The 15,000-nt window shown below is 50.7% G+C and overlaps 1 protein-coding gene across 1 annotated transcript in view; it reads right to left on the bottom strand.

Moving 5' to 3' along the window:
* LOC118381848 (ubiquitin carboxyl-terminal hydrolase 21-like) overlaps positions 1-15,000 on the bottom strand; it is a 39,674-nt gene that overhangs the window by 5,377 nt on the left and 19,297 nt on the right.

Raw genomic sequence — 15,000 nt, 5'->3', positions numbered from 1 at the left:
TCTCTCAGGGTCTCTATGCTGCTGATAGGTCATCTCTCAGGGTCTCTATGCTGCTGATAGGTCATCTCTCAGGGTCTCTATGCTGCTGATAGGTCATCTCTCAGGGTCTCTATGCTGCTGATAGGTCATCTCTCAGGGTCTCTATGCTGCTGATAGGTCATCTCTCAGGGTCTCTATGCTGCTGATAGGTCATCTCTCAGGGTCTCTATGCTGCTGATAGGTCATCTCTCAGGGTCTCTATGCTGCTGACAGGTCATCTCTCAGGGTCTCTATGCTGTCCCCTGCTGACAGCGAGGAACAGACCTGCTTGTTATGACCTCTGCTACACACAAAGCAGCCAGGTCTCTATGCTGTCCCCTGCTGACAGCGAGGAACAGACCTGCTTGTTATGACCTCTGCTACACACAAAGCAGCCAGGTCTCTATGCTGCTGATAGGTCATCTCTCAGGGTCTCTATGCTGCTGATAGGTCATCTCTCAGGGTCTCTATGCTGCTGATAGGTCATCTCTCAGGGTCTCTATGCTGCTGATAGGTCATCTCTCAGGGTCTCTATGCTGCTGATAGGTCATCTCTCAGGGTCTCTATGCTGCTGATAGGTCATCTCTCAGGGTCTCTATGCTGCTGATAGGTCATCTCTCAGGGTCTCTATGCTGCTGATAGGTCATCTCTCAGGGTCTCTATGCTGCTGATAGGTCATCTCTCAGGGTCTCTATGCTGCTGTCATAGGTCATCTCTCAGGGTCTATATGCTGCTGATAGGTCATCTCTCAGGGTCTCTATGCTGCTGATAGGTCATCTCTCAGGGTCTATATGCTGCTGATAGGTCATCTCTCAGGGTCTATATGCTGCTGATAGGTCATCTCTCAGGGTCTCTATGCTGCTGATAGGTCATCTCTCAGGGTCTCTATGCTGCTGATAGGTCATCTCTCAGGGTCTCTATGCTGCTGATAGGTCATCTCTCAGGGTCTCTATGCTGCTGATAGGTCATCTCTCAGGGTCTCTATGCTGCTGATAGGTCATCTCTCAGGGTCTCTATGCTGCTGATAGGTCATCTCTCAGGGTCTCTATGCTGTCCCCTGCTGACAGCGAGGAACAGACCTGCTTGTTATGACCTCTGCTACACACAAAGCAGCCAGGTCTCTATGCTGTCCCCTGCTGACAGCGAGGAACAGACCTGCTTGTTATGACCTCTGCTACACACAAAGCAGCCAGGTCTCTATGCTGCTGATAGGTCATCTCTCAGGGTCTCTATGCTGCTGATAGGTCATCTCTCAGGGTCTCTATGCTGCTGATAGGTCATCTCTCAGGGTCTCTATGCTGCTGATAGGTCATCTCTCAGGGTCTCTATGCTGCTGATAGGTCATCTCTCAGGGTCTCTATGCTGCTGATAGGTCATCTCTCAGGGTCTCTATGCTGCTGATAGGTCATCTCTCAGGGTCTATATGCTGCTGATAGGTCATCTCTCAGGGTCTCTATGCTGCTGATAGGTCATCTCTCAGGGTCTATATGCTGCTGATAGGTCATCTCTCAGGGTCTATATGCTGCTGATAGGTCATCTCTCAGGGTCTCTATGCTGCTGATAGGTCATCTCTCAGGGTCTCTATGCTGCTGATAGGTCATCTCTCAGGGTCTCTATGCTGCTGATAGGTCATCTCTCAGGGTCTCTATGCTGCTGATAGGTCATCTCTCAGGGTCTCTATGCTGCTGATAGGTCATCTCTCAGGGTCTCTATGCTGCTGATAGGTCATCTCTCAGGGTCTCTATGCTGTCCCTGCTGACAGCGAGGAACAGACCTGCTTGTTATGACCTCTGCTACACACAAAGCAGCCAGGTCTCTATGCTGTCCCCTGCTGACAGCGAGGAACAGACCTGCTTGTTATGACCTCTGCTACACACAAAGCAGCCAGGTCTCTATGCTGCTGATAGGTCATCTCTCAGGGTCTCTATGCTGCTGATAGGTCATCTCTCAGGGTCTCTATGCTGCTGATAGGTCATCTCTCAGGGTCTCTATGCTGCTGATAGGTCATCTCTCAGGGTCTCTATGCTGCTGATAGGTCATCTCTCAGGGTCTCTATGCTGCTGATAGGTCATCTCTCAGGGTCTCTATGCTGCTGATAGGTCATCTCTCAGGGTCTATATGCTGCTGATAGGTCATCTCTCAGGGTCTCTATGCTGCTGATAGGTCATCTCTCAGGGTCTATATGCTGCTGATAGGTCATCTCTCAGGGTCTATATGCTGCTGATAGGTCATCTCTCAGGGTCTCTATGCTGCTGATAGGTCATCTCTCAGGGTCTCTATGCTGCTGATAGGTCATCTCTCAGGGTCTCTATGCTGCTGATAGGTCATCTCTCAGGGTCTCTATGCTGCTGATAGGTCATCTCTCAGGGTCTCTATGCTGCTGATAGGTCATCTCTCAGGGTCTCTATGCTGCTGATAGGTCATCTCTCAGGGTCTCTATGCTGTCCCCTGCTGACAGCGAGGAACAGACCTGCTTGTTATGACCTCTGCTACACACAAAGCAGCCAGGTCTCTATGCTGTCCCCTGCTGACAGCGAGGAACAGACCTGCTTGTTATGACCTCTGCTACACACAAAGCAGCCAGGTCTCTATGCTGCTGATAGGTCATCTCTCAGGGTCTCTATGCTGCTGATAGGTCATCTCTCAGGGTCTCTATGCTGTCCCCTGCTGACAGCGAGGAACAGACCTGCTTGTTATGACCTCTGCTACACACAAAGCAGCCAGGTCTCTATGCTGCTGATAGGTCATCTCTCAGGGTCTCTATGCTGCTGATAGGTCATCTCTCAGGGTCTCTATGCTGCTGATAGGTCATCTCTCAGGGTCTCTATGCTGCTGATAGGTCATCTCTCAGGGTCTCTATGCTGCTGATAGGTCATCTCTCAGGGTCTCTATGCTGCTGATAGGTCATCTCTCAGGGTCTCTATGCTGCTGATAGGTCATCTCTCAGGGTCTCTATGCTGCTGACAGGTCATCTCTCAGGGTCTCTATGCTGCTGATAGGTCATCTCTCAGGGTCTCTATGCTGCTGATAGGTCATCTCTCAGGGTCTCTATGCTGCTGATAGGTCATCTCTCAGGGTCTATATGCTGCTGATAGGTCATCTCTCAGGGTCTCTATGCTGCTGATAGGTCATCTCTCAGGGTCTATATGCTGCTGATAGGTCATCTCTCAGGGTCTCTATGCTGCTGATAGGTCATCTCTCAGGGTCTCTATGCTGCTGATAGGTCATCTCAGGGTCTCTATGCTGCTGATAGGTCATCTCTCAGGGTCTCTATGCTGCTGATAGGTCATCTCTCAGGGTCTCTATGCTGCTGATAGGTCATCTCTCAGGGTCTCTATGCTGCTGATAGGTCATCTCTCAGGGTCTCTATGCTGTCCCCTGCTGACAGCGAGGAACAGACCTGCTTGTTATGACCTCTGCTACACACAAAGCAGCCAGGTCTCTATGCTGTCCCCTGCTGACAGCGAGGAACAGACCTGCTTGTTATGACCTCTGCTACACACAAAGCAGCCAGGTCTCTATGCTGCTGATAGGTCATCTCTCAGGGTCTCTATGCTGCTGATAGGTCATCTCTCAGGGTCTCTATGCTGCTGATAGGTCATCTCTCAGGGTCTCTATGCTGCTGATAGGTCATCTCTCAGGGTCTCTATGCTGCTGATAGGTCATCTCTCAGGGTCTCTATGCTGCTGATAGGTCATCTCTCAGGGTCTCTATGCTGCTGATAGGTCATCTCTCAGGGTCTATATGCTGCTGATAGGTCATCTCTCAGGGTCTCTATGCTGCTGATAGGTCATCTCTCAGGGTCTCTATGCTGCTGATAGGTCATCTCTCAGGGTCTATATGCTGCTGATAGGTCATCTCTCAGGGTCTCTATGCTGCTGATAGGTCATCTCTCAGGGTCTATATGCTGCTGATAGGTCATCTCTCAGGGTCTATATGCTGCTGATAGGTCATCTCTCAGGGTCTCTATGCTGCTGATAGGTCATCTCTCAGGGTCTCTATGCTGCTGATAGGTCATCTCTCAGGGTCTCTATGCTGCTGATAGGTCATCTCTCAGGGTCTCTATGCTGCTGATAGGTCATCTCTCAGGGTCTCTATGCTGCTGATAGGTCATCTCTCAGGGTCTCTATGCTGCTGATAGGTCATCTCTCAGGGTCTCTATGCTGTCCCCTGCTGACAGCGAGGAACAGACCTGCTTGTTATGACCTCTGCTACACACAAAGCAGCCAGGTCTCTATGCTGCTGATAGGTCATCTCTCAGGGTCTCTATGCTGCTGATAGGTCATCTCTCAGGGTCTCTATGCTGCTGATAGGTCATCTCTCAGGGTCTCTATGCTGCTGATAGGTCATCTCTCAGGGTCTCTATGCTGCTGATAGGTCATCTCTCAGGGTCTCTATGCTGCTGATAGGTCATCTCTCAGGGTCTCTATGCTGTCCCCTGCTGACAGCGAGGAACAGACCTGCTTGTTATGACCTCTGCTACACACAAAGCAGCCAGGTCTCTATGCTGCTGATAGGTCATCTCTCAGGGTCTCTATGCTGCTGATAGGTCATCTCTCAGGGTCTCTATGCTGCTGATAGGTCATCTCTCAGGGTCTCTATGCTGCTGATAGGTCATCTCTCAGGGTCTCTATGCTGTCCCTGCTGACAGCGAGGAACAGACCTGCTTGTTATGACCTCTGCTGATAGGTCATCTCTCAGGGTCTCTATGCTGCTGATAGGTCATCTCTCAGGGTCTCTATGCTGCTGATAGGTCATCTCTCAGGGTCTCTATGCTGTCCCCTGCTGACAGCGAGGAACAGACCTGCTTGTTATGACCTCTGCTGATAGGTCATCTCTCAGGGTCTCTATGCTGCTGATAGGTCATCTCTCAGGGTCTCTATGCTGCTGATAGGTCATCTCTCAGGGTCTATATGCTGCTGATAGGTCATCTCAGGGTCTCTATGCTGCTGATAGGTCATCTCTCAGGGTCTATATGCTGCTGATAGGTCATCTCTCAGGGTCTATATGCTGCTGATAGGTCATCTCTCAGGGTCTCTATGCTGCTGATAGGTCATCTCTCAGGGTCTCTATGCTGCTGATAGGTCATCTCTCAGGGTCTCTATGCTGCTGATAGGTCATCTCTCAGGGTCTCTATGCTGCTGATAGGTCATCTCTCAGGGTCTCTATGCTGCTGATAGGTCATCTCTCAGGGTCTCTATGCTGCTGATAGGTCATCTCTCAGGGTCTCTATGCTGTCCCCTGCTGACAGCGAGGAACAGACCTGCTTGTTATGACCTCTGCTACACACAAAGCAGCCTGGTCTCTATGCTGTCCCCTGCTGACAGCGAGGAACAGACCTGCTTGTTATGACCTCTGCTACACACAAAGCAGCCAGGTCTCTATGCTGCTGATAGGTCATCTCTCAGGGTCTCTATGCTGCTGATAGGTCATCTCTCAGGGTCTCTATGCTGTCCCCTGCTGACAGCGAGGAACAGACCTGCTTGTTATGACCTCTGCTACACACAAAGCAGCCAGGTCTCTATGCTGCTGATAGGTCATCTCTCAGGGTCTCTATGCTGCTGATAGGTCATCTCTCAGGGTCTCTATGCTGCTGATAGGTCATCTCTCAGGGTCTCTATGCTGCTGATAGGTCATCTCTCAGGGTCTCTATGCTGTCCCCTGCTGACAGCGAGGAACAGACCTGCTTGTTATGACCTCTGCTACACACAAAGCAGCCAGGTCTCTATGCTGCTGATAGGTCATCTCTCAGGGTCTCTATGCTGCTGATAGGTCATCTCTCAGGGTCTCTATGCTGCTGATAGGTCATCTCTCAGGGTCTCTATGCTGCTGATAGGTCATCTCTCAGGGTCTCTATGCTGCTGATAGGTCATCTCTCAGGGTCTCTATGCTGCTGATAGGTCATCTCTCAGGGTCTCTATGCTGTCCCCTGCTGACAGCGAGGAACAGACCTGCTTGTTATGACCTCTGCTACACACAAAGCAGCCAGGTCTCTATGCTGCTGATAGGTCATCTCTCAGGGTCTCTATGCTGCTGATAGGTCATCTCTCAGGGTCTCTATGCTGCTGATAGGTCATCTCTCAGGGTCTCTATGCTGCTGATAGGTCATCTCTCAGGGTCTCTATGCTGCTGATAGGTCATCTCTCAGGGTCTCTATGCTGCTGATAGGTCATCTCTCAGGGTCTATATGCTGCTGATAGGTCATCTCTCAGGGCTCTATGCTGCTGATAGGTCATCTCTCAGGGTCTCTATGCTGCTGATAGGTCATCTCTCAGGGTCTATATGCTGCTGATAGGTCATCTCTCAGGGTCTCTATGCTGCTGATAGGTCATCTCTCAGGGTCTCTATGCTGCTGATAGGTCATCTCTCAGGGTCTATATGCTGCTGATAGGTCATCTCTCAGGGGCTCTATGCTGCTGATAGGTCATCTCTCAGGGTCTCTATGCTGCTGATAGGTCATCTCTCAGGGTCTCTATGCTGCTGATAGGTCATCTCTCAGGGTCTCTATGCTGTCCCCTGCTGACAGCGAGGAACAGACCTGCTTGTTATGACCTCTGCTACACACAAAGCAGCCAGGTCTCTATGCTGTCCCCTGCTGACAGCGAGGAACAGACCTGCTTGTTATGACCTCTGCTACACACAAAGCAGCCAGGTCTCTATGCTGCTGATAGGTCATCTCTCAGGGTCTCTATGCTGCTGATAGGTCATCTCTCAGGGTCTCTATGCTGTCCCCTGCTGACAGCGAGGAACAGACCTGCTTGTTATGACCTCTGCTACACAAAGCAGCCAGGTCTCTATGCTGCTGATAGGTCATCTCTCAGGGTCTCTATGCTGCTGATAGGTCATCTCTCAGGGTCTCTATGCTGCTGATAGGTCATCTCTCAGGGTCTCTATGCTGCTGATAGGTCATCTCTCAGGGTCTCTATGCTGCTGATAGGTCATCTCTCAGGGTCTCTATGCTGTCCCCTGCTGACAGCGAGGAACAGACCTGCTTGTTATGACCTCTGCTACACACAAAGCAGCCAGGTCTCTATGCTGCTGATAGGTCATCTCTCAGGGTCTCTATGCTGCTGATAGGTCATCTCTCAGGGTCTCTATGCTGCTGATAGGTCATCTCTCAGGGTCTCTATGCTGCTGATAGGTCATCTCTCAGGGTCTCTATGCTGCTGATAGGTCATCTCTCAGGGTCTCTATGCTGCTGATAGGTCATCTCTCAGGGTCTCTATGCTGTCCCCTGCTGACAGCGAGGAACAGACCTGCTTGTTATGACCTCTGCTACACACAAAGCAGCCAGGTCTCTATGCTGCTGATAGGTCATCTCTCAGGGTCTCTATGCTGCTGATAGGTCATCTCTCAGGGTCTCTATGCTGCTGATAGGTCATCTCTCAGGGTCTCTATGCTGCTGATAGGTCATCTCTCAGGGTCTCTATGCTGCTGATAGGTCATCTCTCAGGGTCTCTATGCTGTCCCCTGCTGACAGCGAGGAACAGACCTGCTTGTTATGACCTCTGCTACACACAAAGCAGCCAGGTCTCTATGCTGCTGATAGGTCATCTCTCAGGGTCTATATGCTGCTGATAGGTCATCTCTCAGGGTCTCTATGCTGCTGATAGGTCATCTCTCAGGGTCTCTATGCTGCTGATAGGTCATCTCTCAGGGTCTATATGCTGCTGATAGGTCATCTCTCAGGGTCTCTATGCTGCTGACAGGTCATCTCTCAGGGTCTCTATGCTGTCCCCTGCTGACAGCGAGGGAACAGACCTGCTTGTTATGACCTCTGCTACACACAAAGCAGCCAGGTCTCTATGCTGCTGATAGGTCATCTCTCAGGGTCTCTATGCTGCTGATAGGTCATCTCTCAGGGTCTCTATGCTGCTGATAGGTCATCTCTCAGGGTCTCTATGCTGCTGATAGGTCATCTCTCAGGGTCTCTATGCTGCTGATAGGTCATCTCTCAGGGTCTCTATGCTGCTGTCATCTCTCAGGGTCTCTATGCTGTCCCTGCTGACAGCGAGGAACAGACCTGCTTGTTATGACCTCTGCTACACACAAAGCAGCCAGGTCTCTATGCTGCTGATAGGTCATCTCTCAGGGTCTCTATGCTGCTGATAGGTCATCTCTCAGGGTCTCTATGCTGCTGATAGGTCATCTCTCAGGGTCTCTATGCTGCTGATAGGTCATCTCTCAGGGTCTCTATGCTGCTGATAGGTCATCTCTCAGGGTCTCTATGCTGCTGACAGGTCATCTCTCAGGGTCTCTATGCTGTCCCCTGCTGACAGCGAGGAACAGACCTGCTTGTTATGACCTCTGCTACACACAAAGCAGCCAGGTCTCTATGCTGCTGATAGGTCATCTCTCAGGGTCTCTATGCTGCTGATAGGTCATCTCTCAGGGTCTCTATGCTGCTGATAGGTCATCTCTCAGGGTCTCTATGCTGCTGATAGGTCATCTCTCAGGGTCTCTATGCTGCTGATAGGTCATCTCTCAGGGTCTCTATGCTGCTGATAGGTCATCTCTCAGGGTCTATATGCTGCTGATAGGTCATCTCTCAGGGGCTCTATGCTGCTGATAGGTCATCTCTCAGGGTCTCTATGCTGCTGATAGGTCATCTCTCAGGGTCTATATGCTGCTGATAGGTCATCTCTCAGGGTCTCTATGCTGCTGATAGGTCATCTCTCAGGGTCTCTATGCTGCTGATAGGTCATCTCTCAGGGTCTATATGCTGCTGATAGGTCATCTCTCAGGGCTCTATGCTGCTGATAGGTCATCTCTCAGGGTCTCTATGCTGCTGATAGGTCATCTCTCAGGGTCTCTATGCTGCTGATAGGTCATCTCTCAGGGTCTCTATGCTGTCCCCTGCTGACAGCGAGGAACAGACCTGCTTGTTATGACCTCTGCTACACACAAAGCAGCCAGGTCTCTATGCTGTCCCCTGCTGACAGCGAGGAACAGACCTGCTTGTTATGACCTCTGCTACACACAAAGCAGCCAGGTCTCTATGCTGCTGATAGGTCATCTCTCAGGGTCTCTATGCTGCTGATAGGTCATCTCTCAGGGTCTCTATGCTGTCCCCTGCTGACAGCGAGGAACAGACCTGCTTGTTATGACCTCTGCTACACACAAAGCAGCCAGGTCTCTATGCTGCTGATAGGTCATCTCTCAGGGTCTCTATGCTGCTGATAGGTCATCTCTCAGGGTCTCTATGCTGCTGATAGGTCATCTCTCAGGGTCTCTATGCTGCTGATAGGTCATCTCTCAGGGTCTCTATGCTGCTGATAGGTCATCTCTCAGGGTCTCTATGCTGTCCCCTGCTGACAGCGAGGAACAGACCTGCTTGTTATGACCTCTGCTACACAAAGCAGCCAGGTCTCTATGCTGCTGATAGGTCATCTCTCAGGGTCTCTATGCTGCTGATAGGTCATCTCTCAGGGTCTCTATGCTGCTGATAGGTCATCTCTCAGGGTCTCTATGCTGCTGATAGGTCATCTCTCAGGGTCTCTATGCTGCTGATAGGTCATCTCTCAGGGTCTCTATGCTGCTGATAGGTCATCTCTCAGGGTCTCTATGCTGTCCCCTGCTGAGCGAGGAACAGACCTGCTTGTTATGACCTCTGCTACACACAAAGCAGCCAGGTCTCTATGCTGCTGATAGGTCATCTCTCAGGGTCTCTATGCTGCTGATAGGTCATCTCTCAGGGTCTCTATGCTGCTGATAGGTCATCTCTCAGGGTCTCTATGCTGCTGATAGGTCATCTCTCAGGGTCTCTATGCTGCTGATAGGTCATCTCTCAGGGTCTCTATGCTGTCCCCTGCTGACAGCGAGGAACAACCTGCTTGTTATGACCTCTGCTACACACAAAGCAGCCAGGTCTCTATGCTGCTGATAGGTCATCTCTCAGGGTCTATATGCTGCTGATAGGTCATCTCTCAGGGTCTCTATGCTGCTGATAGGTCATCTCTCAGGGTCTCTATGCTGCTGATAGGTCATCTCTCAGGGTCTATATGCTGCTGATAGGTCATCTCTCAGGGTCTCTATGCTGCTGACAGGTCATCTCTCAGGGTCTCTATGCTGTCCCTGCTGACAGCGAGAACAGACCTGCTTGTTATGACCTCTGCTACCTAAGCAGCCAGGTCTCTATGCTGCTGATAGGTCATCTCTCAGGGTCTCTATGCTGCTGATAGGTCATCTCTCAGGGTCTCTATGCTGCTGATAGGTCATCTCTCAGGGTCTCTATGCTGCTGATAGGTCATCTCTCAGGGTCTCTATGCTGCTGATAGGTCATCTCTCAGGGTCTCTATGCTGCTGACAGGTCATCTCTCAGGGTCTCTATGCTGTCCCCTGCTGACAGCGAGGAACAGACCTGCTTGTTATGACCTCTGCTACACACAAAGCAGCCAGGTCTCTATGCTGCTGATAGGTCATCTCTCAGGGTCTCTATGCTGCTGATAGGTCATCTCTCAGGGTCTATATGCTGCTGATAGGTCATCTCTCAGGGTCTCTATGCTGCTGATAGGTCATCTCTCAGGGTCTCTATGCTGCTGATAGGTCATCTCTCAGGGTCTCTATGCTGCTGATAGGTCATCTCTCAGGGTCTCTATGCTGCTGATAGGTCATCTCTCAGGGTCTCTATGCTGTCCCCTGCTGACAGCGAGGAACAGACCTGCTTGTTATGACCTCTGCTACACACAAAGCAGCCAGGTCTCTATGCTGCTGATAGGTCATCTCTCAGGGTCTCTATGCTGCTGATAGGTCATCTCTCAGGGTCTCTATGCTGCTGATAGGTCATCTCTCAGGGTCTCTATGCTGCTGATAGGTCATCTCTCAGGGTCTCTATGCTGCTGATAGGTCATCTCTCAGGGTCTCTATGCTGTCCCCTGCTGACAGCGAGGAACAGACCTGCTTGTTATGACCTCTGCTACACACAAAGCAGCCAGGTCTCTATGCTGCTGATAGGTCATCTCTCAGGGTCTCTATGCTGCTGATAGGTCATCTCTCAGGGTCTCTATGCTGCTGATAGGTCATCTCTCAGGGTCTCTATGCTGCTGATAGGTCATCTCTCAGGGTCTCTATGCTGCTGATAGGTCATCTCTCAGGGTCTCTATGCTGTCCCCTGCTGACAGCGAGGAACAGACCTGCTTGTTATGACCTCTGCTACACACAAAGCAGCCAGGTCTCTATGCTGCTGATAGGTCATCTCTCAGGGTCTATATGCTGCTGATAGGTCATCTCTCAGGGTCTCTATGCTGCTGATAGGTCATCTCTCAGGGTCTCTATGCTGCTGATAGGTCATCTCTCAGGGTCTATATGCTGCTGATAGGTCATCTCTCAGGGTCTCTATGCTGCTGACAGGTCATCTCTCAGGGTCTCTATGCTGTCCCCTGCTGACAGCGAGGAACAGACCTGCTTGTTATGACCTCTGCTACACACAAAGCAGCCAGGTCTCTATGCTGCTGATAGGTCATCTCTCAGGGTCTCTATGCTGCTGATAGGTCATCTCTCAGGGTCTCTATGCTGCTGATAGGTCATCTCTCAGGGTCTCTATGCTGCTGATAGGTCATCTCTCAGGGTCTCTATGCTGCTGATAGGTCATCTCTCAGGGTCTCTATGCTGCTGATAGGTCATCTCTCAGGGTCTCTATGCTGCTGTCAGGGTCTCTATGCTGCTGACAGGTCATCTCTCAGGGTCTCTATGCTGTCCCCTGCTGACAGCGAGGAACAGACCTGCTTGTTATGACCTCTGCTACACACAAAGCAGCCAGGTCTCTATGCTGCTGATAGGTCATCTCTCAGGGTCTCTATGCTGCTGATAGGTCATCTCTCAGGGTCTCTATGCTGCTGATAGGTCATCTCTCAGGGTCTATATGCTGCTGATAGGTCATCTCTCAGGGTCTCTATGCTGCTGACAGGTCATCTCTCAGGGTCTCTATGCTGTCCCCTGCTGACAGCAGGAACAGACCTGCTTGTTATGACCTCTGCTACACACAAAGCAGCCAGGTCTCTATGCTGCTGATAGGTCATCTCTCAGGGTCTCTATGCTGCTGATAGGTCATCTCTCAGGGTCTATATGCTGCTGATAGGTCATCTCTCAGGGTCTCTATGCTGCTGATAGGTCATCTCTCAGGGTCTCTATGCTGCTGATAGGTCATCTCCAGGGTCTCTATGCTGCTGATAGGTCATCTCTCAGGGTCTCTATGCTGCTGATAGGTCATCTCTCAGGGTCTATATGCTGCTGATAGGTCATCTCTCAGGGTCTCTATGCTGCTGATAGGTCATCTCTCAGGGTCTATATGCTGCTGATAGGTCATCTCTCAGGGTCTCTATGCTGCTGACAGGTCATCTCTCAGGGTCTCTATGCTGTCCCCTGCTGACAGCGAGGAACAGACCTGCTTGTTATGACCTCTGCTACACACAAAGCAGCCAGGTCTCTATGCTGCTGATAGGTCATCTCTCAGGGTCTCTATGCTGCTGATAGGTCATCTCTCAGGGTCTATATGCTGCTGATAGGTCATCTCTCAGGGTCTCTATGCTGCTGATAGGTCATCTCTCAGGGTCTATATGCTGCTGATAGGTCATCTCTCAGGGTCTCTATGCTGCTGATAGGTCATCTCTCAGGGTCTCTATGCTGCTGATAGGTCATCTCTCAGGGTCTCTATGCTGCTGATAGGTCATCTCTCAGGGTCTCTATGATGTTGATAGGTCATCTCTCAGGGTCTCTATGCTGCTGATAGGTCATCTCTCAGGGTCTCTATGCTGCTGATAGGTCATCTCTCAGGGTCTCTATGCTGCTGATAGGTCATCTCTCAGGGTCTCTATGCTGCTGATAGGTCATCTCTCAGGGTCTCTATGCTGCTGATAGGTCATCTCTCAGGGTCTCTATGCTGCTGATAGGTCATCTCTCAGGGTCTCTATGCTGCTGATAGGTCATCTCTCAGGGTCTCTATGCTGCTGATAGGTCATCTCTCAGGGTCTCTATGCTGCTGATAGGTCATCTCTCAGGGTCTCTATGCTGTCCCCTGCTGATAGGTCATCTCTCAGGGTCTCTATGCTGTCCCCTGCTGATAGGTCATCTCTCAGGGTCTCTATGCTGCTGATAGGTCATCTCTCAGGGTCTATATGCTGCTGATAGGTCATCTCAGGGTCTCTATGCTGCTGATAGGTCATCTCTCTCAGGGTCTCTATGCTGCTGATAGGTCATCTCTCAGGGTCTCTATGCTGCTGATAGGTCATCTCTCAGGGTCTCTATGCTGCTGATAGGTCATCTCTCAGGGTCTATATGCTGCTGATAGGTCATCTCTCAGGGTCTCTATGCTGCTGATAGGTCATCTCTCAGGGTCTCTATGCTGTCCCTGCTGATAGGTCATCTCTCAGGGTCTCTATGCTGCTGATAGGTCATCTCTCAGGGTCTCTATGCTGTCCCCTGCTGATAGGTCATCTCTCAGGGTCTCTATGCTGCTGATAGGTCATCTCTCAGGGTCTCTATGCTGTCCCCTGCTGATAGGTCATCTCTCAGGGTCTCTATGCTGTCCCCTGCTGATAGGTCATCTCTCAGGGTCTCTATGCTGCTGATAGGTCATCTCTCAGGGTCTCTATGCTGCTGATAGGTCATCTCTCAGGGTCTATATGCTGCTGATAGGTCATCTCTCAGGGTCTCTATGCTGCTGACAGGTCATCTCTCAGGGTCTCTATGCTGTCCCCTGCTGACAGCGAGGAACAGACCTGCTTGTTATGACCTCTGCTACACCTAAAGCAGCCAGGTCTCTATGCTGCTGATAGGTCATCTCTCAGGGTCTCTATGCTGCTGATAGGTCATCTCTCAGGGTCTATATGCTGCTGATAGGTCATCTCTCAGAGGTCTCTATGCTGCTGATAGGTCATCTCAGGGTCTATATGCTGCTGATAGGTCATCTCTCAGGGTCTCTATGCTGCTGATAGGTCATCTCTCAGGGTCTCTATGCTGCTGATAGGTCATCTCTCAGGGTCTATATGCTGCTGATAGGTCATCTCTCAGGGTCTCTATGCTGCTGATAGGTCATCTCTCAGGGTCTCTATGCTGCTGATAGGTCATCTCTCAGGGTCTCTATGCTGCTGATAGGTCATCTCTCAGGGTCTCTATGATGTTGATAGGTCATCTCTCAGGGTCTCTATGCTGCTGATAGGTCATCTCTCAGGGTCTCTATGCTGCTGATAGGTCATCTCTCAGGGTCTCTATGCTGCTGATAGGTCATCTCTCAGGGTCTCTATGCTGCTGATAGGTCATCTCTCAGGGTCTCTATGCTGCTGATAGGTCATCTCTCAGGGTCTCTATGCTGCTGATAGGTCATCTCTCAGGGTCTATATGCTGCTGATAGGTCATCTCTCAGGGTCTCTATGCTGCTGATAGGTCATCTCTCAGGGTCTATATGCTGCTGATAGGTCATCTCTCAGGGTCTCTATGCTGCTGACAGGTCATCTCTCAGGGTCTCTATGCTGTCCCCTGCTGACAGCGAGGAACAGACCTGCTTGTTATGACCTCTGCTACACACAAAGCAGCCAGGTCTCTATGCTGCTGATAGGTCATCTCTCAGGGTCTCTATGCTGCTGATAGGTCATCTCTCAGGGTCTATATGCTGCTGATAGGTCATCTCTCAGGGTCTATATGCTGCTGATAGGTCATCTCTCAGGGTCTCTATGCTGCTGATAGGTCATCTCAGGGTCTCTATGCTGCTGATAGGTCATCTCTCAGGGTCTCTATGCTGCTGATAGGTCATCTCTCAGGGTCTCTATGCTGCTGATAGGTCATCTCTCAGGGTCTCTATGCTGCTGATAGGTCATCTCTCAGGGTCTCTATGCTGCTGATAGGTCATCTCTCAGGGTCTCTATGCTGCTGATAGGTCATCTCTCAGGGTCTCTATGCTGCTGATAGGTCATCTCTCTCAGGGTCTCTATGCTGCTGATAGGTCATCTCTCAGGGTCTCATACTGTCCCTGCTGACAGGTCATCTCTC

Source organism: Oncorhynchus keta, chromosome 27, assembly GCF_023373465.1.
Source record: "Oncorhynchus keta strain PuntledgeMale-10-30-2019 chromosome 27, Oket_V2, whole genome shotgun sequence".
Classification (NCBI taxonomy): Eukaryota; Metazoa; Chordata; class Actinopteri; order Salmoniformes; family Salmonidae; genus Oncorhynchus; species Oncorhynchus keta.
The sequence above is the reverse complement of the archived record's forward strand: the minus strand, read 5'-3'. Positions and strand labels throughout refer to the sequence as shown.